General features: G+C 36.5%; 1 long non-coding RNA gene and 1 other non-coding gene across 2 annotated transcripts in view; both read left to right on the forward strand.

The window, feature by feature from the left end:
- The window catches only part of LOC115898393, a 258,295-nt gene that overhangs the window by 195,358 nt on the left and 38,638 nt on the right, over positions 1 to 24,299 (forward strand). The gene's annotated exons all lie outside the window — the stretch shown is intronic.
- LOC115898517 lies at positions 4,291 to 4,394 on the forward strand. The gene has a single exon (XR_004058238.1). It is a non-coding gene; the product is annotated as a small nucleolar RNA U13 (small nucleolar RNA).

Genomic DNA, 24,299 nt, shown 5'->3' on the forward strand with positions numbered 1-24,299 from the left:
GACAGTCTGAAATTGCTTTCTCTTAATATCTTTACTAGTTTTATGCTTACAAAAAGAAGGAACTCTTTATTCTGGGTAGTTCATGATAGCCACTTGCAAGTATTCTATTGGCTTTTCATAGCTGCCGTCTCCAGTATTATTTCAAGATTTCAATATGGTGGAAAAAGGCAAGTGGGACAGAGGTGGGAGAAGAGGGATTCTACTTAACTATTTTTAAGTTTGGCCCATGTTTATAGAGTCCTTACTTCCATAAGGCACCCTCCCTTGGAGGAAATATGGACCCTGTTTACTTTAGGGTACCTTATGCATTCTATGATTGGTACCTTATTTTTTGTTTTGTTTTTTAGTTTGTTTTCTCTTCTCAACATATTTGGAAGAGGGATTAATAAGAATGATTTCTAGAGGACGGAAGTAAACATTTTTAATTGTACATTTTAGATGTTCTTTTTATACAAACAAACTCAGTAAGCAACATTTGAGATAATGTCTTATGTTTTTATTTGCTTGGAACACACAAGATTATCTTTCATCAGTGGGAGAGTCTCTAAAACTATATTGCTTTAGTTTAGATGAGGCTTGCCAGATAAAATACAGGACACTCAATTAAATTTGAATTTAAGATGGAAAGCAAATAATACTTCTAGTATTTGTTTTCTCAACTGTTTCATGAGGAATACACATCCTAAAAAATTCTTTGTTGTTTATCCAAAAGTCAAATTTAACTGGACATCCTTCTATTTTTATTTACTAAATCTGGCAACCCTAGTTTAGATATCAGTATTGAACTAACTGTGGAGTCCCCTGCCTCTGGAATTATAAAGAAGAATAAACTTGTAGAAATTGTTTAATACCCTACAGAAAAGAAAATCAGAATAAAGGAAAAAGACTAAAGTACTACAGAAATTGTATGCTCAAAATGGAGCTTCACTGTACAGATTGGAATTATGATTTTTGCTATTAATGTAAGGTTTGATTTTACAAACCTGGTGGTTGGAAATTTTGTCATTTATTACTGCAGTGGTGGTCAATAGAAGCAAACAATTTCACACACTTTTGAAGATGACTAAAGAGGGAATATTTTATGGTTGTCACGCTTTGGGACACTGAACTAGTGCAGTATATGTTTATATCCAGGATAAGTCACTTTTAGCAATATAATGTTGTATGAATCTTTTATGTGTTCTGTGCCTCAGTTACTTCATTTTAAAATATGGGCTAACAATAGGGTCTCTTTCGTAGGTTCTTTGTGGGGAGAACTGAATAATGCATATAAACTGCTAAACACAATGTTTGGCAAACAAGTGCACAATAGGTAGTAAAGACTCTTCTTCCACCTTCCTCTTCAGAAATAGTTATCAAAATATTAAGTAGAGACTAAAAATGTGGTTGATTCAACAATGAACTCCTGCTTAACAACAGAATGAAATGGCACATACAACACCAGCATTATAAGATATTATGAATATAACTTTGAGCAGAAGTAGCCAGACCAAAGAGAATACATTGTATATTAGTGACATATTTAACATCAGGAGTGGGCCATTTTTAATGTACTTGCTCTACACAATAAAAGTATCCTCAGTAATAATCATAAAGTAAGTGAAAAATAATAATTGACCCAGGATAACCAAGGCACACAGTAAAAATAAACAAATTAAAAATGGCAGTAAAATATTTAAAAATAAATATTACTGCACAAAAAAGGGAAAAATAAATAATATGTATACTTGCCAGTATTTTTTTAATCTACTGCATGTTTTCAAAATTACATGGAAACTGTCTGAAAAATTATATTTACCAAAATGGTGACTGAGCCTATCATCTTGTAGTGGCATGGTGGGGAATTCTTTCTTTTTTATTATACTTACTTTCAGGAAAGTATAATAAAGTATACAGCAATTATAAGAAATCAATAATTATTTGTTGTATTTATTCCAGTGAATATATATATTCTTATTTATGATCATGAAAGATAAAACTACTTTTAAAAGTACAGCATTGTCTCCTCTTATTCACCTGGCTAAAATCGCTTATTCAGTATCAACAGGTTAACTCTGATGCTTTTGTATTGACCTCGTGGATCGTGTGACCACACTTCCTGTTGATGTGTTTCATTGAGTGAGAAACAGGAGTGTGGAGAATGGGGTAAAGAACTGATGAGAGAGAGAAGGTCAGAGAGAGCGAGAGAGAAACAAATGGAGATCATTCTACTTGGTTATTTAAAAAATCTCTTTAATATCTCTAATAAACATCAAAGCATAAACATTGTGATGAAATAATTACATAAAAATTGAAATACATTAAGTATGTCAAAGTAAAATACTTCACGATTTTCCCAGTCTTTAAATATTTGTCGTTATTTTTATATTCCAAGTTCTCCATCCATATTTGAGTAGCTTGCATCTCTTCAGGTAGAGTCAAAACTTTCCTAGGGTGCCTTGAAGACTCCAATATGGATGGCTATCTTTGGATGACAATCACATGCTAACTTGACTTTCAATCCTTGCTCTTTCAAGGACAATGGTTGTCAACCATGATGGGGCATTATCACCTCCAAAAGAGTACTTTAAACCTCCAGATATCTGAGCTGGATGCCAGTCCTACTAATTCAGAACCTCTGTGGGTACACCTTTGGTTTTTATTTTTAAAGATATCATTGTCTGTGCTGAGGTATAGCCAGGGCTAAACACTGTTGCTCCAGGCAGAGGGACCTACACTGTAAAAGAAAGAAAATCAAAAAGAAGTGCCTTTCTGTATTTCTAAATCAGCTACAACTGAGTATTAGGCTTTTGGCAAATTTAGTTTACGAGCACAAACTAGAAGAAGACCTATTACTCTCATAGCATCTTTACATCAGCAAAATAATGCCCCATGGACTGACCTTTTCTCAAATCACATTTTTTTTCATTTAATTACATCTTTCTTTCATTGGTATTTGACCTTTGAATTTTGCATACAGTAGGATCAAAATTTTTTCATAAATTTGAATGTTTGGGCTGAATTTCAAAGTTCACTGACAAACATACCATTTACAAGAGTTTCTGGCTAAGAAACAACCAATATAGTTTTTATTTACAAATTGACCTATATAGAAACACAGCTTTTCTTTTTTCATGAGATTATAGAAGGATACTTGATGTATAATGAACTACATTGTACATAGTCAAAGTCTACAATTTATTTAATTTTGACATCTGTTTACACTTGTGACACCACCATCACAATCAAATAACGTTTTCATTACTCTCTAAAGTTTCCTTCCACCCTCCTTAACCTATCCCAATCTTTAACTCCATCCCTACGTGATCATTGGTCTGCTTTCTGTCACTGAAAAATAGTTTCATTCTCTAAAATTTACAAAATGTGGAATTATGGACAAATAGTCTTGGTCTGACTTTTTTCTTTCACCATTTATTTAAGTCTCTTTTGAGTTTTTTAATCAGTAATATTTAGCTTTCCATATACAGATCATACAGATTTTTTTAGATTCATAACTGTTTCTTCTTTTTTACTATTAAAACAATTTTATTTCAATTTTAATTTCTAATAATAGTATGCATAAATAAAACAGATTATCTTGCATACAGATCTTATATCCCATGGCCTTGAACTCATTAGTTCTAGCAGTGTTTCAATATCAGAGATTTTCTACACAATCATTGATCTTCAAGTAAAAGTTTAGTTTTTCATTTTAAATATGCAAGTTTTTAATTTATTTTTCTGCTGTAATTGCATTGGCTAGAGTTTTTAGTATGATAGTGAGTAAAAGTGGTGAGAGCACACATGCATGCTTTGTTCTTGATTTTGGGGGAAATGCATTCAGTCTTTCACTGTTTATACAATTGTACTTGCTTTTGTTGTTGTTGTTTTTGGCATATACATTTCACAAGTTGAGAAAGTTCTCTTCCAACTTTGCTGACATTTTAACTTTGATGAATGTTGAAAGCTGTTAAAAGTTTTCCTTCCATCTACTGAGATGATCAAACTTTTCTTTCTATTTATGTTGATTTGGTAAATTACATTGAATAATTTTCAAATGTTGAACCAATCTTAGATTCCCATAAACATACTATATGTTCTGTTTCTTGTTGCTTGATTTCTCTTTCTTCCTGATAGCATTTGGAGTAATTTTGTATCATAAGAGTTTATTTAATCTCCGTTTCTAGGTTATTATTCATACCTCTTTAAAAATGTAATTTGTACCCTAAAGTTTACAATATGCATCTTTAATTAATTTTAATATTGATTTGAATATTATATGGTTTTGCATGTAGTTTAAGATTCTTACAGATCATTTTGCAGCTTATACATGTGATGACTGGGTTTTTTAACTCATATGTGAGATGTGCCTTTCTTACATCTTATTATGACATTAGTACATTAGCCATTTGATATGAGAAAACTTTTAAAAAGAGAAAAGAAAAAAATCCAGAATTTTACAGATCACGGTAGAATTCTCTCTCCTATTTTTGTGCTATTTTTGTCATCTATGCTATTTTTACATACTTATGAACTTAAAATACATGTAAGTAACTTTTTTACATGTTAGGCAGTAAAATTTCTTTTATAGGCCAGGCATGGGGGCTCACACCTGCAATGCCAGCACTTTTGGAGGCCAAGGCAGGAGGCTCATTTGAGCCCAGGAGTTCAAGACCAGACTGGGCAACAAAGCAAGATTCTGTCTCTACAGAAGAGAAAAAAATTAAAAACAAAATGAGTCAGGTATTCTGGTGCATTCCTGTAGACTCAGCTACTCGGGAGGCAGGAAGATTACTTGAGACTGGGAGTTCAAAGCTGCAGTGAGCTGCAATCATGCCACTGCACTTCAGCCTGGGCACCAGAGTGAGACACTGTCTCTAAAAAGAATTAAAATATATATTATATATAAAATAAACAATAACAAAATATATTTTACAGCAATTAATGCATTTTAGAATGTCTTTTATATTTACCTTTATAACTAATCATTTCCAGAAATTTTTATTTCTTTGTACAGATCTACATTTTTTTGATCATGCTGATTTTTTTTCTTTATTTCTTCTAAAAAAGAAAAAAAGCAGGATACATGTACAGAACGTCCAGGTTTTTAAAACAGACATACTTGTGCCATGGTGGTTTACTGCACCTATTGACCCCCCCTCTAAGTTCCCTCCCCTCACCCTGTCACCCCCTACCAGAACCTGGTGTGTGTTGTTCCCCTCTCTGTGTCCATGTGATCTCATTGCTCAACTCCCACTTATGAATGAGAATATGTGGTGTTTGGTTTTCTGTTCCTCTGTTAGTTTGCTGACAGATCTAAATTTTTTTCTGATATATTCTGGTCTTCCTGAGGCCATTTTATTTTCTTATTTATTTTTTATTATACTTTAAGTTCTAGGGTACATGTGCATAACGTGCAGGTTTGTTACATAGGTATATTTGTGCCATGTTGGTGTGCTGCACCCATCAACTCGTCAGCACCCATCAATTCATCATTTATATCATGTATAACTCCCCAATGCAATCCCTCCCCCCTCCCCCCTCCCCATGATAGGCCCCAGTGTGTGATGTTCCCCTTCCCAAGTCCAAGTGATCTCATTGTTCAGTTCCCACCTATGAGTGAGAACATGCGGTATTTGGTTTTCTGTTCTTGTGATAGTTTGCTGAGAATGATGGTTTCCAGCTGCATCCATGTCCCTACAAAGGACACAAATTCATCCTTTTTTATGGCTGCATAGTATTCCATGGTGTATATGTGCCACATTTTCTTAATCCAGTCTGTCACTGATGGACATTTGGGTTGATTCCAAGTCTTTGCTATTGTGAATAGTGCCTGCAATAAACATACGTGTGCATGTGTCTTGGTAGTTGAATAATTTATAATCCTTTGGGTATATACCCAGTAGTGGGATGGCTGGGTCATATGGTACAACTAGTTCTAGATCCTTGAGGAATTGCCATACTGTTTTCCATAATGGTTGAACTAGTTTACAATCCCACCAACAGTGTAAAAGTGTTCCTATTTCTCCACATCCTCTCCAACACCTGTTGTTTCCTGATTTTTTAATGATTGCCATTCTAACTTGTGTGAGATGGTATCTCATTGTGGTTTTGATTTGCATTTCTCTGATGGCGAGTGATGATGAGCATTTTTTCATGTGTCTGTTGGCTGTATGAATGTCTTCTTTTGAGAAATGTCTGTTCATATCCTTTGCCCACTTTTTGATGGGGTTGTTTGTTTTTTTCTTGTATATTTGTTTGAGTTCTTTGTAGATTCTGGATATTAGCCCTTTGTCAGATGAGTAGATTGCAAAAATTTTCTCCCATTCTGTAGGTTGCATGTTCACTTTGATGGTAGTTTCTTTCGCTGTGCAGAAGCTCTTTAGTTCAATTAGATCCCATTGGTCAATTTTGGCTTTTGCTGCCATTGCTTTTGGTTTTTTAGACATGAAGTCCTTGCCCATGCCTATGTCCTGAATGGTACTACCTAGATTTTCTTCTAGGGTTTTTATGGTATTAGGTCTAACATTTAAGTCTCTAATCCATCTTGAATTAATCTTCGTATAAGGAGTAAGGAAAGGATCCAGTTTCAGCTTTCTACTTATGGCTAGCCAATTTTCCCAGCACCATTGATTAAATAGGGAATCCTTTCCCCATTTCCTGTTTCTCTCAGGTTTGTCAAAGATCAGGTGGCTGTAGATGTGTGGTATTATTTCTGAGGACTCTGTTCTGTTCCATTGGTCTATATCTCTGTTTTGGTACCAGTACCATGCTTGTTTTGGTTACTGTAGCCTTGTAGTATAGTTTCAAGTCAGGTAGCGTGACGCCTCCAGCTTTGTCCTTTTGACTTAGGATTGTCTTGGCAATGCAGGCTCTTTTTTGGTTCCATATGAACTTTAAAGCAGTTTTATCCAATTCTGTGAAGAAACTCATTAGTAGCTTGATGGGGATGGCATTGAATCTATAAATAACCTTGGGCAGTATGGCCATTTTCATGATATTGATTCTTCCTATCCATGAGCATGGTATGTTCTTCCATTGTTTGTGTCCTCTTTTATTTCACTGAGCAGTGGTTTGTAGTTCTCCTTGAAGAGGTCCTTTACATCCCTTGTAAGCTGGATTCCTAGGTATTTTATTCTCTTTGAAGCAATTGTGAATGGAAGTTCATTCCTGATTTGGCTCTCTGCTTGTCTGTTACTGGTGTATAAGAATGCTTGTGATTTTTGCACATTAATTTTGTATCCTGAGACTTTGCTGAAGTTGCTTATCAGCTTAAGGAGATTTTGGGCTGAGACAATGGGGTTTTCTAAATATACAATCATGTCATCTGCAAACAGGGACAATTTGACTTCTTCTTTTCCGAACTGAATACCCTTGATTTCTTTCTCTTGCCTGATTGCCCTAGCCAGAACTTCCAACACTATGTTGAATAGGAGTGGTGAGAGAGGGCATCCCTGTCTTGTACCAGTTTTCAAAGGGAATTTTTCCAGTTTTTGCCCATTCAGTATGATATTAGCTGTGGGTTTGTCATAAATAGCTCTTACTATTTTGAGGTACGTTCCATCAATACCAAATTTATTGAGCGTTTTTAGCATGAAGGGCTGTTGAATTTTGTCAAAAGCCTTTACTGCATCTATTGAGATAATCATGTGGTTCTTGACTTTGGTTCTGTTTATATGCTGGATTATGTTTATTGATTTGCAAATGTTGAACCAGCCTTGCATCCCAGGGATGAAGCCCACTTGATCATGGTGGATAAGCTTTTTGATGTGCTGCTGAATCCGGTTTGCCAGTATTTTATTGAGGATTTTTGCATCAATGTTCATCAGGGATATTGGTCTAAAATTCTCTTTTTTTGTTGTGTCTCTGCCAGGCTTTGGTATCAGGATGATGTTGGCCTCATAAAATGAGTTAGGGAGGATTCCCTCTTTTTCTATTGATTGGAATAGTTTCAGAAGGAATGGTACCAGCTCCTCCTTGTACCTCTGGTAGAATTCAGCTGTGAATCCATCTGGTCCTGGACTTTTTTTGGTGGGTAGGCTATTAATTGTTGCCTCAATTTCAGAGCCTGCTATTGGTCTATTCAGGGATTCAACTTCTTCCTGGTTTAGTCTTGGGAGAGTGTAAGTGTCCAGGAAATTATCCATTTCTTCTAGATTTTCTAGTTGATTTGCGTAGAGGTGTTTATAGTATTCTCTGATGGTAGTTTGTATTTCTGTGGGGTCGGTGGTGATATCCCCTTTATCATTTTTTATTGCATCTATTTGATTCCTCTCTCTTTTCTTCTTTATTAGTCTTGCTAGCGGTCTGTCAATTTTGTTGATCTTTTCAAAAAACCAACTCCTGGATTCATTGATTGTTTGGAGGGTTTTTTGTGTCTCTATCTCCTTCAGTTCTGCTCTGATCTTAGTTATTTCTTGCCTTCTGCTAGCTTTTGAATGTGTTTGCTCTTGCCTCTCTAGTTCTTTTAATTGTGATGTTAGAGTGTCAATTTTAGATCTTTCCTGCTTTCTCTTGTGGGCTTTTAGTGCTATAAATTTCCCTCTACACACTGCTTTAAATGTGTCCCAGAGATTCTGGTATGTTGTATCTTTGTTCTCATTGCTTTCAAAGAACATCTTTATTTCTGCCTTCATTTCATTATGTACCCAGTAGTCATTCAGGAGCAGGTTGTTCAGTTTCCATGTAGTTGAGCGGTTTTGATTGAGTTTCTTAGTCCTGAGTTCTAGTTTGATTGCACTGTGGTCTGAGAGACAGTTTGTTATAATTTCTGTTCTTTTACATTTGCTGAGGAGTGCTTTACTTCCAATTATGTGGTCAATTTTGGAATAAGTGTGATGTGGTGCTGAGAAGAATGTATATTCTGTTATTTGGGGTGGAGAGTTCTATAGATGTCTATTAGGTCCGCTTGGTGCAGAGATGAGTTCAATTCCTCAATATCCTTGTTAACTTTCTGTCTCGTTGATCTGTCTAATATTGACAGTGGAGTGTTGAAGTCTCCCATTATTATTGTATGGGAGTCTAAGTCTCTTTGTAAGTCTCTAAGGATTTGCTTTATGAATCTGGGTGCTCCTGGATTGGGTGCATATATATTTAGGAGAGTTAGCTCTTCCTGTTGAATTGATCCCTTTACCATTATGTAATGGCCTTCTTTGTCTCTTTTGATCTTTGATGGTTTAAAATCTGTTTTATCAGAGACTAGGATTGCAACCCCTGCTTTTTTTTGTTGTCCATTTGCTTGGTAGATGTTCCTCCATCCCTTTATTTTGAGCCTATGTATGTCTCTGCATGTGAGATAGGTCTCCTGAATACAGCAGACTGATGGGTCTTGACTCTTTATCCAGTTTGCCAGTCTGTGTCTTTTAATTGGAGCATTTAGTCCATTTACATTTAAGGTTAATATTGTTATGTGTGAACTTGATCCTGCCATTATGATATTAACTGGTTATTTTGCTCGTTAGTTGATGCAGTTTCTTCCTAGCCTCAATGGTCTTTACATTTTTGCATGTTTTTGCAATGGCTGGTACCGTTTGTTCCTTTCCATGTTTAGGGCTTCCATCAGGGTCTCTTGTAAGGCAGGCCTGGTGGTGACAAAATCTCTAATCATTTGCTTATCTGTAAAGGATTTTATTTCTCCCTCACTTATGATACTTAGTTTGGCTGGATATGAAATTCTGGGTTGAAAATTCTTTTCTTTAAGAACGTTGAATATTGGCCCCCACTCTCTTCTGGCTTGTAGAGTTTCTGCTGAGAGATCTGCTGTTAGTCTGATGGGCTTCCCTTTGTGGGTAACCCGACCTTTCTCTCTGGCTGCCCTTAAGATTTTTTCCTTCATTTCAACTTTGGTGAATGTGGCAATTATGTGTCTTGGAGTTGCTCTTCTGAAGGAGTATCTTTGTGGCGTTCTCTGTATTTCCTGAATTTGAATGTTGGCCTGCCCTACTAGGTTGGGGAAGTTCTCCTGGATGATATCCTGAAGAGTGTTTTCCAACTTGGTTCCATTTTCCCCCTCACTTTCAGGCACCCCAATCAGACGTAGATTTGGTCTTTTTACATAATCCCATACTTCTTGTAGGCTTTGTTCATTTCTTTTTCTTCTTTTTTCTTTTGGTTTCTCTTCTCGCTTCATTTCATTCATTTGATCCTCAGTCGCTGATACTCTTTCTTCCAGATGATCGAGTCGGTTACTGAAGCTTGTGGATTTGTCATGTATTTCTCGTGTCATGGTTTTCATCTCTGTCATTTCGTTTATGACCTTCTCTGCATGAATTAGTCTAGCTGTCAATTCTTCCACTCTTTTTTCAAGATTTTTAGTTTCTTTGCGCTGGGTACGTAATTCCTCCTTTAGCTCTGAGAAGTTTGATGGACTGAAGCCTTCTTCTCTCATCTCGTCAAAGTCATTCTCTGACCAGCTTCGATCCGTTGCAGGTGATGGGCTGCGCTCCTTTGCAGGGGGAGATGAGCTCTTATTTTTTGAATTTCCAGCTTTTCTGCCCTGCTTTTTCCCCATCTTTGTGGTTTTATCTGTCTCTGGTCTTTGATGATGGTGACGTACTGATGGGGATTTGGTATAGGTGTCCTTCCTGTTTGATAGTTTTCCTTCTGACAGTCAGGACCCTCAGCTATAGGTCTGTTGGAGATTGCTTGAGGTCCACTCCAGACCCTGTTTGCCTGGGTATCAGCAGCAGAGGTTGCAGAAGATAGAATATTGCTGAACAGCGAGTGTACCTGTCTGATTCTTACTTTGGAAGCTTCCTCTCAGGGGTGTACTCCACCCTGTGAGGTGTGGGGTGTCAGACTGCCCCTAGTGGGGGATGTCTCCCAGTTAGGCTACTCAGGGGTGAGGGACCCACTTGAGCAGGCAGTCTGTCCGTTCTCAGATCTCAGCCTCCATGTTGGGAGATCCACTGCTCTCTTCAAAGCTGTCAGACAGAGTGGTTCGCGTCTGCTCAGGCCTCTGCTATTTCCCCTGTTGTTTTTCAGCTGAGCCTTGCCCCCAGAGGTGGAGTCTATAGACACAGGCAGGTTTCCTTGAGCTGCTGTGAGCTCCACCCAGTTGGAGCTTCCCAGCGGCTTTGTTTACCTACTTAAGCCTCAGCAATGGCGGGCGCCCCTCCCCCAGCCTCGCTGCTGCCTTGTGGTTAGATCGCCGCAGACTGCTGTGTTAACAATGAGGGAGGCTCCGTGGGCGTGGGACCCTCCCGGCCAGGTGAGGGATATATTCTTCTGGTGTGCCCGTTGCTTAAAGCGCGGTACTGGGGTGGGAGTTACCCGATTTTCCAGGTGTTGTGTGTCTCAGTTCCCCTGGCTAGGAAAAGGGATTCCCTTCCCCCTTGCACTTCCCAGGGGAGGCGATGCCTCGCCCTGCTTCAGCTCTTGCTGGTCAGGCTGCAGCAGCTGACCAGCACCGATTGTCCGGCACTCCCTAGTGAGATGACCCCAGTACCTCAGTTGAAAATGCAGAAATCATTGGTCTTCTGTGTCGCTCGCGCTGGGAGTTGGAGACTGGAGCTGTTCCTATTCGGCCATCTTGCTCCCTATCCCTGAGGCCATTTTAAAAAATGTTTCTTGTAGTGCAGTTCTGCTGGCGATGAATTATCAATTTTTGTTTGTCTAAAGTTATCTCAATTTCTTATGCATTTATTAAAGGTATATTCACTGTGCATAAAATTTGGGGCTCACAGTATTTTACTTTCAGTGCTTTAGTCATGGTGATCCTTTTACTTAGGACTTGTATAATTTTTGACAAGAAGTCTGCTGGAATTCTCCCTTTTCTTCCTGTGTATATCTTCTACCATTTTACCCTCTGAGTACCTTCAACATATTCTCTTTATCTTTTGGTTTGGAGCTACTGGAATATGATATGTTTAAGTGTGTATGTGTGTTTTATTTCATTCGTTATTTATCCTGCTTGAAGTTCCCAAAATCTCTTATATCTGTAGTTTGAGGTATTTTGTAATTTTTTTAAAATTATTATTATTATACTTTAAGTTCTAGGGTACATGTGCATAACGTGCAGGTTTGTTACATATGTATACTTGTGCCTTGTTGGTGTGCTGCACCCATCAACTCGTCAGCACCCATCAACTCGTCATTTATATCAGGTATAACTCCCAATGCAATCCCTCCCCCCTCCCCCCTCTGCATGATAGGCCCCAGTGTGTGATGTTCCCCTTCCCAAGTCCAAGTGATCTCATTGTTCAGTTCCCACCTATGAGTGAGAACATGCGGTGTTTGGTTTTCTGTTCTTGTGATAGTTTGCTAAGAATGATGGTTTCCAGCTGCATCCATGTCCCTACAAAGGACACGAACTCATCCTTTTTTATGGCTGCATAGTATTCCATGGTGTATATGTGCCACATTTTCTTAATCCAGTCTGTCACTGATGGACATTTGGGTTGATTCCAAGTCTTTGCTATTGTGAATAGTGCCGCAATAAACATACGTGTGCATGTGTCTTTATAGCAGCATGATTTATAATCCTTTGGGTATATACCCAGTAATGGGATGGCTGGGTCATATGGTACATCTAGTTCTAGATCCTTGAGGAATCGCCATACTGTTTTCCATAATGGTTGAACTAGTTTACAATCCCACCAACAGCGTAAAAGTGTTCCTATTTCTCCACATCCTCTCCAGCACCTATTGTTTCCTGACTTTTGAATGATTGCCATTCTAACTGGTGTGAGATGGTATCTCATTGTGGTTTTGATTTGCATTTCTCTGATGGCCAGTGATGATGAGCATTTTTTCATGTGTCTGTTGGCTGTATGAATGTCTTCTTTTGAGAAATGTCTGTTCATATCCTTTGCCCACTTTTTGATGGGGTTGTTTGTTTTTTTCTTGTAAATTTGTTTGAGTTCTTTGTAGGTCCTGGATATTAGCCCTTTGTCAGATGAGTAGATTGCAAAAATTTTCTCCCATTCTGTAGGTTGCCTGTTCACTCTGATGGTAGTTTCTTTTGCTGTGCAGAAGCTCTTTAGTTTAATTAGATCCCATTTGTCAATTTTGACTTTTGCTGCCGTTGCTTTTGGTGTTAAAATAATTCTCAACCATTATCTCTTCAGATATTATTCTACCTCACTCTTTTTTCATTTTATTTTTGGATGGATAACATGTATGTTAAGAATTTTGATATTGTCCAACAACACAGGATGCTCTGTTTTTGTTTTGTACTTTTATTTTCCCTTGGCTTAAGTTTGAGTAATTTCTGTTAACGAATCTGCATATTCACAATTTCTTTCTTGAGTTACTTTGAGTTAGCTAGCAAGTCTGTCAAAGTGAGTCTTCATCTCTGCTAACATGTTTTTCATTTACAGCATTTTTAATTAATTTTATGGTTTCCATTTTGGTTATAATTTCCCACATAATGTTACATGTTGTCAGTTTCTTCTACTAGAGACTTGAACACATTACTCGTAGTTATTTTTAAATACCTCTCTGAAATTCCAGCATCTCAATTATCTCTGAGTCTGGTTGTGTTGATTGTTTTGCCCCTTGACTATGTATTGTTTTCCATCTGCATTTTTGGGTGTCTCATAACTTTTGATTGAGTATTGAGCATACAGTAGAAGTGAGAACTAAAATAATGAGTATTTATGCCTGAGATGTGCATGCTTCTTCTTCTGATAGACTTTCATTGTGGAAAGTTAAGTTAATCTAGGCAAGTGTTGAGCTGTTTTCAGGTTTCATTGTCATTGTGAATACTTTCAGTGCACCGCTGCTTTCAATTCCTTTGGTGTTATTTTGTGCTTAATGTGAAGATTAGTGTGCTTGTGAACTTGTCTTACTGTTTTACTGGATAGAAGAAACATTACTTTAGCTGCATCCAACATGTTGTTTGATGTTATGTTGTCATTTTTATTCCATTCAACATATTTTTAACTTTTGATATCTTCTTTTACCCATAAATTATATAAAACTATGTTGTTTAGTTTCTATATATCTGGGATAGTCCATATATCCTACTGCTATTGATTTATAATTTATTATTTTCCAGTCAGATAACACACTTCACATGATTTCAGTCACCTCAAATATATTGAGACTTGTTTTATGGCCAACATCATGATCTATTTTAGTTAATGTTCCAAAAAGAATATGAGTTTAACATTCTAAACTCTATTAAGTCAATTTTCTCAAATAATATACTATTGGTCTCTATATTTTTATTTTTACTAATTGTCTGTTTTTGTGACGTGTCAGTTAAAAGAGAGCTGTTGAAATCTCCAAATGTAGTTTGGCATATGTCTATAGCTCCTTTTACATCTATTTTTATCAATTTTAAAGGTTTATTGTTAGGTGCATAAACATTGAATTATTATTTTCTCCTGATGAATTAATGCCTTTATTATGAAATGACCTCCTTTACCACTGGTAATATTCCTTGTTCTGAGTTATACACTGATTTTAACAAAATTATACTGCCTTTTTTGAAATGCATATTAGCATATAATTTATTTTATAATTTTACTTATAAAGTTTATGTTTATGTTTAAAGTGAGTTTATATATACACATAAATATTAACCAATTTATATTTGAGTTGAGTTTTATAAATAGATTATGGTTAAGTCTAGATTATTTATCCAGCCTTTAGTGAGTTTAGACCATTTACATTAATACATTGTTACTGTGTTAGTTGTACCAGCATAATCATTTTTTTAATTTTTTCTATCTATTCCTTGTTCCTGTTCTTTTTTTTGTTTGTTTGTTTGTTTGTTTGTTTGTTTGTTTGAGACGGAGTCTTGCTCTGCCACCCAGGCTGGAGTGCAGTGGCCGGATCTCAGCTCACTGCAAGCTCCGCCTCCCGGGTTTACGCCATTCTCCTGCCTCAGCCTCCCGAGTAGCTGGGACTACAGGCGCCCGCCTCGTCGCCCGGCTAGTTTTTTGTATTTTTAAGTAGAGACAGGGTTTCACCGTATTAGCCAGGATGGTCTCGATCTCCTGACCTCATGATCCGCCCGTCTCGGCCTCCCAAAGTGCTGGGATTACAGGCTTGAGCCACCGCGCCCGGCACCTTGTTCCTGTTCTTTTGCTTTTATGCTTTGTCATTGGTTATCTTTTATGACTTCATTTCATATTCTGTACTAACTTATTATATATACCCCGTTGTTTAATTTTCTTAATAGGTCCTTTAAGGTTTGCGGTGTACCTCACTAATGCATACCACCTCAGGTATAATACAGAGATCCTACAACAAAATATTTCTCTTGTTCTTCCAACATTGTACAATTGTCATATATTTTAAAAAATATTTTTACTTTAAGATGAACGTATATTTACATACATTTATAAGAAACATTACAGAGAGATTCTGTGTAACATAAACCCAGTTGCCCCCAGTTGCAATATATTGAAAACTGTACTGCAGTATCACAACCAGGACAGTCAAGATACAGAACAGTTCATCACTACTATTACCTCATTTTTCCCTATTTTCACTTCCATCTCACACTTGACATTTTTTTCAAACTGGCAATCACTAATCCTATTCTCCATTTTTATAATTTTGACATTTCAATAATGTTGTATAAATGGAATTGTAATTTACAATATAAATGGAATTATACAACACAAATGTGACCATTTGGAATTGGACTTTTATCCCCTCTCTGATTTTCTGGAGAGTTATCCAGGTGGTTGTTTGAATAATTCACACCCTTTTATTGCTGAGTAGAATTTCATAATATGATGTACCATGGTTTATTTAACCATTAACCTATTAAAGGACTTTGGAGTTGTTTTCAGTTTTTGGTTATTACAAATAAAGCTGCTATATACATTTGTTTACAGGTTTATATGTAAAGATAACTATTTCACTGGGATAAAATGCCCAGGATTGCAATTTCCAGGTCATAAGGGAACTGTATGTTTATTTTTTAAAGAAATTGCCAAAGTGTTTTTCAGGCAGTTTCCAAAAGACTATACCATTGTATATTTCCACCGACAGTGTATTAATGATCTAATTTCTCTCCATCCTCATCAACATTTAAAAGTATGTTCTCGCTTTTTAAAAAATTTTAGCCATTCTGATTGGTATGTGGAGATTTCTCATTGCATACTCCTCCTGGATAATGATGCCGAACATACGTTCATGAGTTTATTTGCCATCTGTACAACCACATTGGTGAAATGTCTCTGTATGCACTTTGATAATTTTCTAATTGGACTGTATGTTTTTTATAAGAGTTGAGTTTTGAGAGTTTTGAGGGGACTTCAAACAGTTTTTGGAAACATGGAAATAAAAGATAAAATATAATAAAACATATACACTTTATTTCTCAACATAAGCTCCATTAAATTCAAGACACTTTTGTAAGGGGTAATATCAGCAATATAGTTCATTTCTAAAGCACTGAGGATTCTGGGGCTCTAACATGTTGAAGCAGACCTTTTTGACATTATTAGCTGAAGAAAAATAGATTTTCTTTAAAATTAGGAAAGAAGAAGCAGTTATAAGGAGTCAAATCAGGACTGGAAGGTGATAGCTAATGATTTTTCCTCAAAACTCTCACAAAATTGCCTTATTTTATGAAAATAATGAGCAGGAACATTGTCATTGTAGAGAAAGACTCTGGTGAAGCGTTCCCAGGCATTTTTCAGCTAAAGCTTTGGCTAACTTTCTGAAAATACTCTTAGAATCAGCAGATGCTATTCTTCTTTGGCCTTTCGGAAAGTCAACAAGCAGAGTGCCTTGGGCATCTCCCAAACTATTAAACTATTGCTGTGACCTTTGCTCTTGAACAGTCTGCTATTGCTGTGGCTGGACCACTTCCACCTCTTGGTTGCTATTACTTTGATTGTGCTTTGTCTTTAGGATTGTATTGGTAAAGCCATGTTTTTGTTTTTGTTTTTTTTCTTCTGTTACAATTATTCGAATAAATGCTTTGGGATCTTCATCCCATTTGTTTAAAATTTTTATTAAAAGCACTGCCTTTGGCTGCAGCTGATTCAGACACAATAGTTTTGGCACTCATTGAATGGAAAGTTTGCTCAACTTTAACTTTTCAGTCAAATTAGTGTAAGCTGAACCAGTTGAGATGTCAGTGGTGTTGGCTCTTGTTTGTACTGTTATTTGCCAGTCCTCTTCAATTAGGGTATGGCAAGATTAACAATTTTTTTTTTAACAGTTTGTTTCTACTGGTGCCCCCTGTCTGTTTCAGGATCAGGACAACTGTTAAAATCAGAATAAACTCTCTACTTTAGTTGTTGGTATTATTCAAATAGTAATTTCTTAGTAAAGCTACTATAGTGATATGATTTGTCAACGTTAGGGAAGCCCAAGTAAAGGGAATATGGGAACTCTTTGTAGTATCTTTAAAACTCTTCTATAAGCCTAAAATTATCTCTAAATAAAAATTACAAAAACAAAACCCTTTAACATTTGTCTATGTGACAAAACTGACCTCCATCACTATCACTCTTTGTGCTCCGGCCAGCATGGTTGTCCTCTGTCCTCTCATTTCCAGGACTTGGGATGCTCCCTCCTACGGAAGGGTTTTTGCACAAGGTACAGAGGTTTTTCTTCTGGCTTAAATCTTACTTCTCTTTTTTGGAGTAATAATCCCCTACTTACCCTTCAGATCTTGGATTAAGGATCTCTTTTATGCTTTCACACCTCCTGATAGAACAAATCCTTCATTTACAGGCTCTTGTATCTCATAGACCACTCCTTCAGAGCCCTAGTCACAGTTGCAGTTGTACATTTCTTTGTATGGTTATTTGTTAATGTCTGTCTCTTCTACCAAACAGTAAGATCTGTTGTTAGGTACTACACTTTAACTTAACCAGTGCCCAGCACAGGATTTGATGCAGAGTAGGCACTCAATAAATAATTGTTCAAGAAATGATAAGTCTCTTATGTATCTGAAGCATCTGAAGTGTCCTACCACTTGCTCACAGAAGGGGGAAGGAACACTTCCCTTTCCATCAAATGTGTTGGCGGGCAAAACATTCTAATTATAAACCCTTTATGGGAAAATGCTTTAAAGGAGGAACTCTGAGATCTCACAATAAGCAGCAGAAATGTGGCTGTTCCCCTAGATGGCCCCTCTGTGTAACCCCCACCATAGGAGCATTTCGAGCTACCATGCCATGCAGTGTGAAGTCTTGTGGCTCCCTCAACAGGGACTTTTACTCAGTGGATAAAGAAAGAGGGAATTCAGCCATGCCTATTGTGCAAGCTAAGCAAGACTTTGTCTCTCTCTTTTTATTTATTTATTTATTTATTCATTTATTTATTTATTTTTGGTTGTTAATTTAAAGAAGTTAAAACCCATTTTGTGATTTGCTGTTTATCAGGCAAATGATTCTTTAAGGCAATTGCCAGTGGGACTTGCTTTACATTTTGAGGACCTTCCAGTTCAGTGACGGCAGATGGAACTCATAGTTAAAATTTTTAAAAAGAGACAGTGAAATGGGTTCCAGGGAGATAACAAGGCTGCAGTTTCACAGGCAGAAAAAAAAAAAAAACCCTAGAAAAATTGCTATTTGGAACTAAAACCTGTACCCAGGGAATCGAGAGAGGGGAGACTGCAAGAAGGATGTTAACTCTTTGTTAGTCTGGGTTATGAAGCATGACTTATGATGAACCTAACTCACTGATAATGGGAATCCTCCATATTGATTTAATTTCTTGCAGCATCCAATATTGTCTTTAGTGAGCTGGGGAAGAAAGAGAGAAAATCCAATTCCTTCTTGCACTCAGAACAGACCTTCAGTATGGATATGATATTTATTATTTGCCTTTCTGTGGTACTGTGACTGGACATTAGTTGCCCTAAATACAGAAAACACTCACTAGTCCTTCATTAAAAGAATGTCAGATATGAATGAGTTTATAGGAGAAATTTTAGGCAACACGTGTTGCCCTAAATTCATAAACAACACACCACGAATACGTAAAGCTCAGCTCATTATGCATGAGTCAAGTTGACTAATTTATATAAGGCATGATAGTTAAATGGATTATAAAGAGCCCGTGATTGAGAATTTATCTTAAATAAACTTTTCTTTTAAAATAAAAATGATATTTATGCACACATTCCCATGTTCATGTTTAAAAAGATGGTAGAATAAACATTACTAACCTATAATCACACCATCAAGAGGTAATGCCTGCCCCTCCCTCTTTTAGTAGTTATGATCCAAAATAACAATTATGAACACTGGTTCTTTTTATTTATTTATTATATTTTAAAAATTTCCTCATGTCATTAATGATTCTTCCTAAATAAAAATGGGATTGGGTGTACAATATACATCAACTGGGTGTTCTATATAAGAAATAAGATTTGAATATATAAGAGATTTCTAGTTATAGTCCAATGTAAATGCTGGGTGGGAACCGGGTAAGGTGACCTAACAAGACCCTTTAGTTTCTCTATTCTATCATATGCCAGGTTCAAAAGCTGAATATATGAATATACGGACACAGATGCAGTTTAAATAAAGCGGCAAATGTATTAACTGGTAAGAATTCATCTTACCAAAGATGCTATTCTCTATCTGAATGTTTACCAAGGATTTCCTTAAAAGGAACTTCCTCCACTTTGGATGTGATTTTAATGAGTGCTACCAAATGACCACTGCCACCTGATTGCTCCAACATTCTTCTGTATGATTTTATTTGAAATTCTCAGGCTTTACATAGGCGTATTGAATTAATTATTGCCTATTCCAGGAAGTCCTCTGTTACAAATGCAAGTATTAATACCACAGTATACAGATGAAACATTGAACTTCTTATGTTTTGGTTAATGACCATATTGTCACATAAGTCTTTGAAGGAATGGGAATCACAGGAATGATAAATTTTAATGGAGTCCAGAGGGTAGGATAAAAGATATAGAGGCACAATTCATAACCAAAAGTATTAGGCTGTTCTTGCATTGCTATTTTAGGAGTTCTAAAATACCTGGGGCCAGGTAATTTATAAGAAAAAAGGTTTAATTGGATCACGATTCTGCAGGCTGTACAGGAAGCATGGCATCAGCATCTGCTCAGTTTTGAGTGAGGACTTCAGGAAGCTTACAATCATGGTGAAAGGTTAGGGAGAAGCAAACATCTCACATGGCGGGAGTGGGAACTAGAGAGAAAGTGAGTAGGGGACGGGGATGCCACACACTTTTAAGCAAGTAAATCTTTTGAGTACTCACCCACTATCATAATGATAGCACCAAGCCATGAGGGATCCACCCCCATGATCCAAACACCTCCCACCAGGCCTTACCTCCAGCATTGAGAATTACAATCAAACATAAGATTTGGGTGAGGACAAATATCCAAACTAAACCACCAAGTTATGAATCATGGAACACTCACCGAAAAGGCTGGGCCAGTGAAGTGGGGATCATTTGGTTGTCCTTTAAGGACTGACATGTGGGATTTGTAGAGCCAGAGGAGCAGGTACAGTGTGAAGAGAAGGCATAGGCAGGAGGATATGGGCATAGCAGCTGTTTGATGTTTGCTGAAAGCGGGCAACTGTAGGAATTATAAAGTATTCAAGTTTAGTAAACTCAAGGCCAATATATTTTTAAATTTTACTAATTTATTTATTTTTAATCTGCTAGCAGGATGGATAACAGTTATGATTACTGGCATGTTAAACAGCTGACACTACCTGGCTCTTTGGTCTTGTTGAGCTTCATGTTGTTAGTTTATTCAATGGCAGAGAAAATGCTGAAGGAAATGATAGATAAACAATCAACTACCTCAGGATGCTTCCGCACAGCCCCCATTAAGTGGGTGTTTGTGAGACTAGACAGGTTCTTACAAAGTATTACAATTCTGCATAATATATTCTCTTAACATAAATCTTTACAGAGAAGGATAAATGCTGTTTAACCATCATTTACTAAAACAGTTTTAAAAATTAGCTAAGCATATTCCCACACCAACAATTTAAGGAGTAAGCATGGCATTTACAAAACCAAACCAAACCAAACCAAACAAACAAAAACACAGCTTTCTCATGCACAGATTGGGAAAATGTAGAAGATGGATACTAATTAGTGAAGCAAAACTGTTGCAAGGGCACTGATTAATGTTAATAAGTTGAGAAACACCTATAATACTTTTCTATATTATCATTTTAGAATAAAATTCCTCCAAGAGAGCTTCTTTTCAGAGAGAAGCTATCTCAGCAGAGGGAAGCTAAAGGTGGTACCATCAGATACAGAGAAGAGGGGATTGTCCTAAGTGGCTGGCTGGTGGAGGGGCTGTTGCTCACATTGAGGGAGGTTGAACCTGATATTTCCAGTGAGGAATCTCAGGGGTAACAATAAAGCACCAAGCAGGGAAGTCAACTTTGAACACTTTCTCAACCCAGAGAGACATTTAATAAACTCCTTTCTCCCCCCATTTTACTCCATACTTCCCCACTTATACTTCCAGACAGGAGCCCTCAAGAGCCCCCTATGTGGGGACAGAGGGTCGGTAAGAAGCAAGAGGCAATCAGAGATTTTGCAGTACGCATCTTCTGTCTTCATTAAAGGTTGCCTAGCTTGAAGCATTATAAAACTAAAGAGGGACAAATATTTAACCTAAATCAAGTTTAGAGTTAACATTTAAACTGGACTGAGCATTTTAATTACAAAAATGAAAACTTTGCATGTGATTAATGGGACTTGAGGATTTTTTTTTTTTTAATATCCAGGAGAAAGTAAAAAAGTTATTAGATCCACTCAAGAGCAGTGACATTTGAAAAAATAATAGTGGATTTAGAGAAAAAATGACAGAAAAGAATCAAGCTATATTAATATTTTGCTGCACCCTAACCAAACCTTCCCCTTTCAATGTACTGAGTGTTTTACTCTACCAAAGCTCAGTGATTCCGAGAGCCTTTCTGAGGTCTAAAAACTCACTGGAAAATAATTCTTAGCACTGTAACTATACGTTTCCCTGCAATTTGTGTTGCAAAGTTGCATAATGAAGATGAATGATAACAAAGGCCAGTCACACTACAAGGTGCAGGTGGTGTGGTAGAAAGAGATTATGGGAAGTCAGAAAATGGAGACTAGTCTGGGTAGTGTCATTTTTAAAGTGCGCAACTGGAAGAAAGCAACTTAACCTCTCTTGACCTATGATGGCTCTGCAAACTAGAAATAATGATTTTTGCCCTTCCTGCTTCCAAGAGTTGTGGGGAAGATGATAGAAGAAAACGCCTTGAAAAACAGCAATTTTCTAGAAATGCATGGTGTTATTGTTGGCCATATTAGGACCAGCATATAGTGCACAGGTGAGACACCCATGTCTTTGCCGCTATTCTTTTTTTTTTGAGACGGAGTCTCGCTCTGTCGCCCAGGCTGGAGCGCAGTGGCCATTGCTGCTATTCTTAAACTATGTCCATTGCCATTTTGCATCCAAGGAATAAAACCCCGTTTTTTTTTCCCACAGGATGCTACTCTGTTGATTCCAGCCAAGAAAAAACAAAACATTAGTTCTCTGGCTTTTGTTTCCTCTAGTGTATTTCCCTTGAGAGGTAGAAATCAGAAACAAATTTTAGGCAAGACATATTTCTTATGTTTTAAACTAACATTGATTTATGTTAAACATACATATGTATTATAGAAAACTTGGAATTTTATGAAACCATAAAAGTCTTCCATCACCCCAACATTCCAAGAAAAATTACTGTTTGAATCCTACCTTAATTCATGCTTGAGAAAAGCAGCTGTTTTTCCGGTTCACACTCCTATATTCCCATGCTTGGAACTGTGTGAAATACATATTAATAATAAGTGCTCAATATGTATTTGAATACTGTGTGTTAAGATTTGTAATAGTCATTTTAGTTCACCTGTAGCATCAGCCAATATTAGACAGATCAATAAGACAGAAAATTAACAAGGATATTCATAATTTGAACTCAGTTCTGGACTAAGTGGACCTAATAGACATCTGCAGAACTCTCCACTCCAAATCAACAGAATATACATTCTTCTCAGCACCACATCACACTTATTCTAAAATTGAACACATAATTGGAAGCAAAACACTCCTCAGCAAATGCAAAGGAACAGAAATAACAACAGTCTGTCAGACCACAGTGCAATCAAATTAGAACTCTGGATTAAGAAACATTCAAAACTGCACAACTACATGGAAACTGAACAACCTGCTCCTGAATGACTACTGGGTAAACAACGAAATTAAGGCAGAAATAAATAAGTTCTTTGAAACCAATGAGAACAAAGACACAACATACCAGAATTTCTAGGACACGGCAAAAGCAGTGTTTAGGGAGAAACTTATAGCACTAAATGCCCACAGGAGAAAGTGGGAAAGATTTAAAGTCAACAGCCTAAAACATCAAAATGGAAAGAACTAGAGAAGCAAGAGGAAACAAACTTAAAAGTCAGCAGAAGAAAAGAAATAACTAACATAAGAGCAGAACCGAAGGAGATAGAGACATGAAAAAGCCTTCAAAAAATCAATGAATCCGGGAGTTGGTTTTTTAAAAAGATTAACAAAATAGATAGACTGCTAGCCAGACTAATAAAGACGAAATGAGAAGAATCAGATAGACACAATAAAAAATGATAAAGGAGATATCACCACTTTTCCCATAGAATTTTAAAGATAATTTTCTTATTGTTAAATATTTAGATTGATTCATATTCTCACTATTATGAATAGTATTAAAAGAATTGTGTTTGAAATTTTTTTTAAAAAAGTTATTGCTTGGGATTAAGTTTCCTCTTGGCTGTAACAATTTCTCAGATTTTCCTGGTTTCGATGACCTTAACAGTTTTGAGGAGTATTTTTCAGGTTGCAATCTTATTTTTAAGAGCTAAATAATAATCCTGTTTTGAATTTAACATAATATCAAATTTACCAATTCTCTTATTATGGCCATTCGAATTGTTTCTACTTTTTATCTACTAAAAATAAATTCAATTTTTTAAAAAGTTGTTTCATTGTCTTCCTAGGTTTATTACTGCAGAGGATGAATCTGAAATCAAGTTGCTCTTTCTTTACTTCTCATTAACCTGTTGGACTCCTCACTTGTTCATCTTTCTGCCTTGGGGTATGAGGCTAGACATATTTACTCCCTCTCCTTCACTGTACATGAATACAGCAATAAATAAAAATCAGGTTCTTTCCAGAATCTAGTTCTTCTTGCTTTGTAAATAGCTAGCTACTTTTATTTTACATTTTTTGTCATGTTATTTCTGTAATTGTTTACTGTGATTTTTACTTAGATTTTAAGAAAAAATACTATATTTTCAATAATTTAACTTACTTACATTTTCTTCACCTTTAGGATTTTTCTCCTTTTCACCATATGGTTCCTGCTTCACTTTCATTTGTTATTTT

The sequence above is a fragment of the Rhinopithecus roxellana genome, chromosome 6 (assembly GCF_007565055.1).
Source record: "Rhinopithecus roxellana isolate Shanxi Qingling chromosome 6, ASM756505v1, whole genome shotgun sequence".
Classification (NCBI taxonomy): Eukaryota; Metazoa; Chordata; class Mammalia; order Primates; family Cercopithecidae; genus Rhinopithecus; species Rhinopithecus roxellana.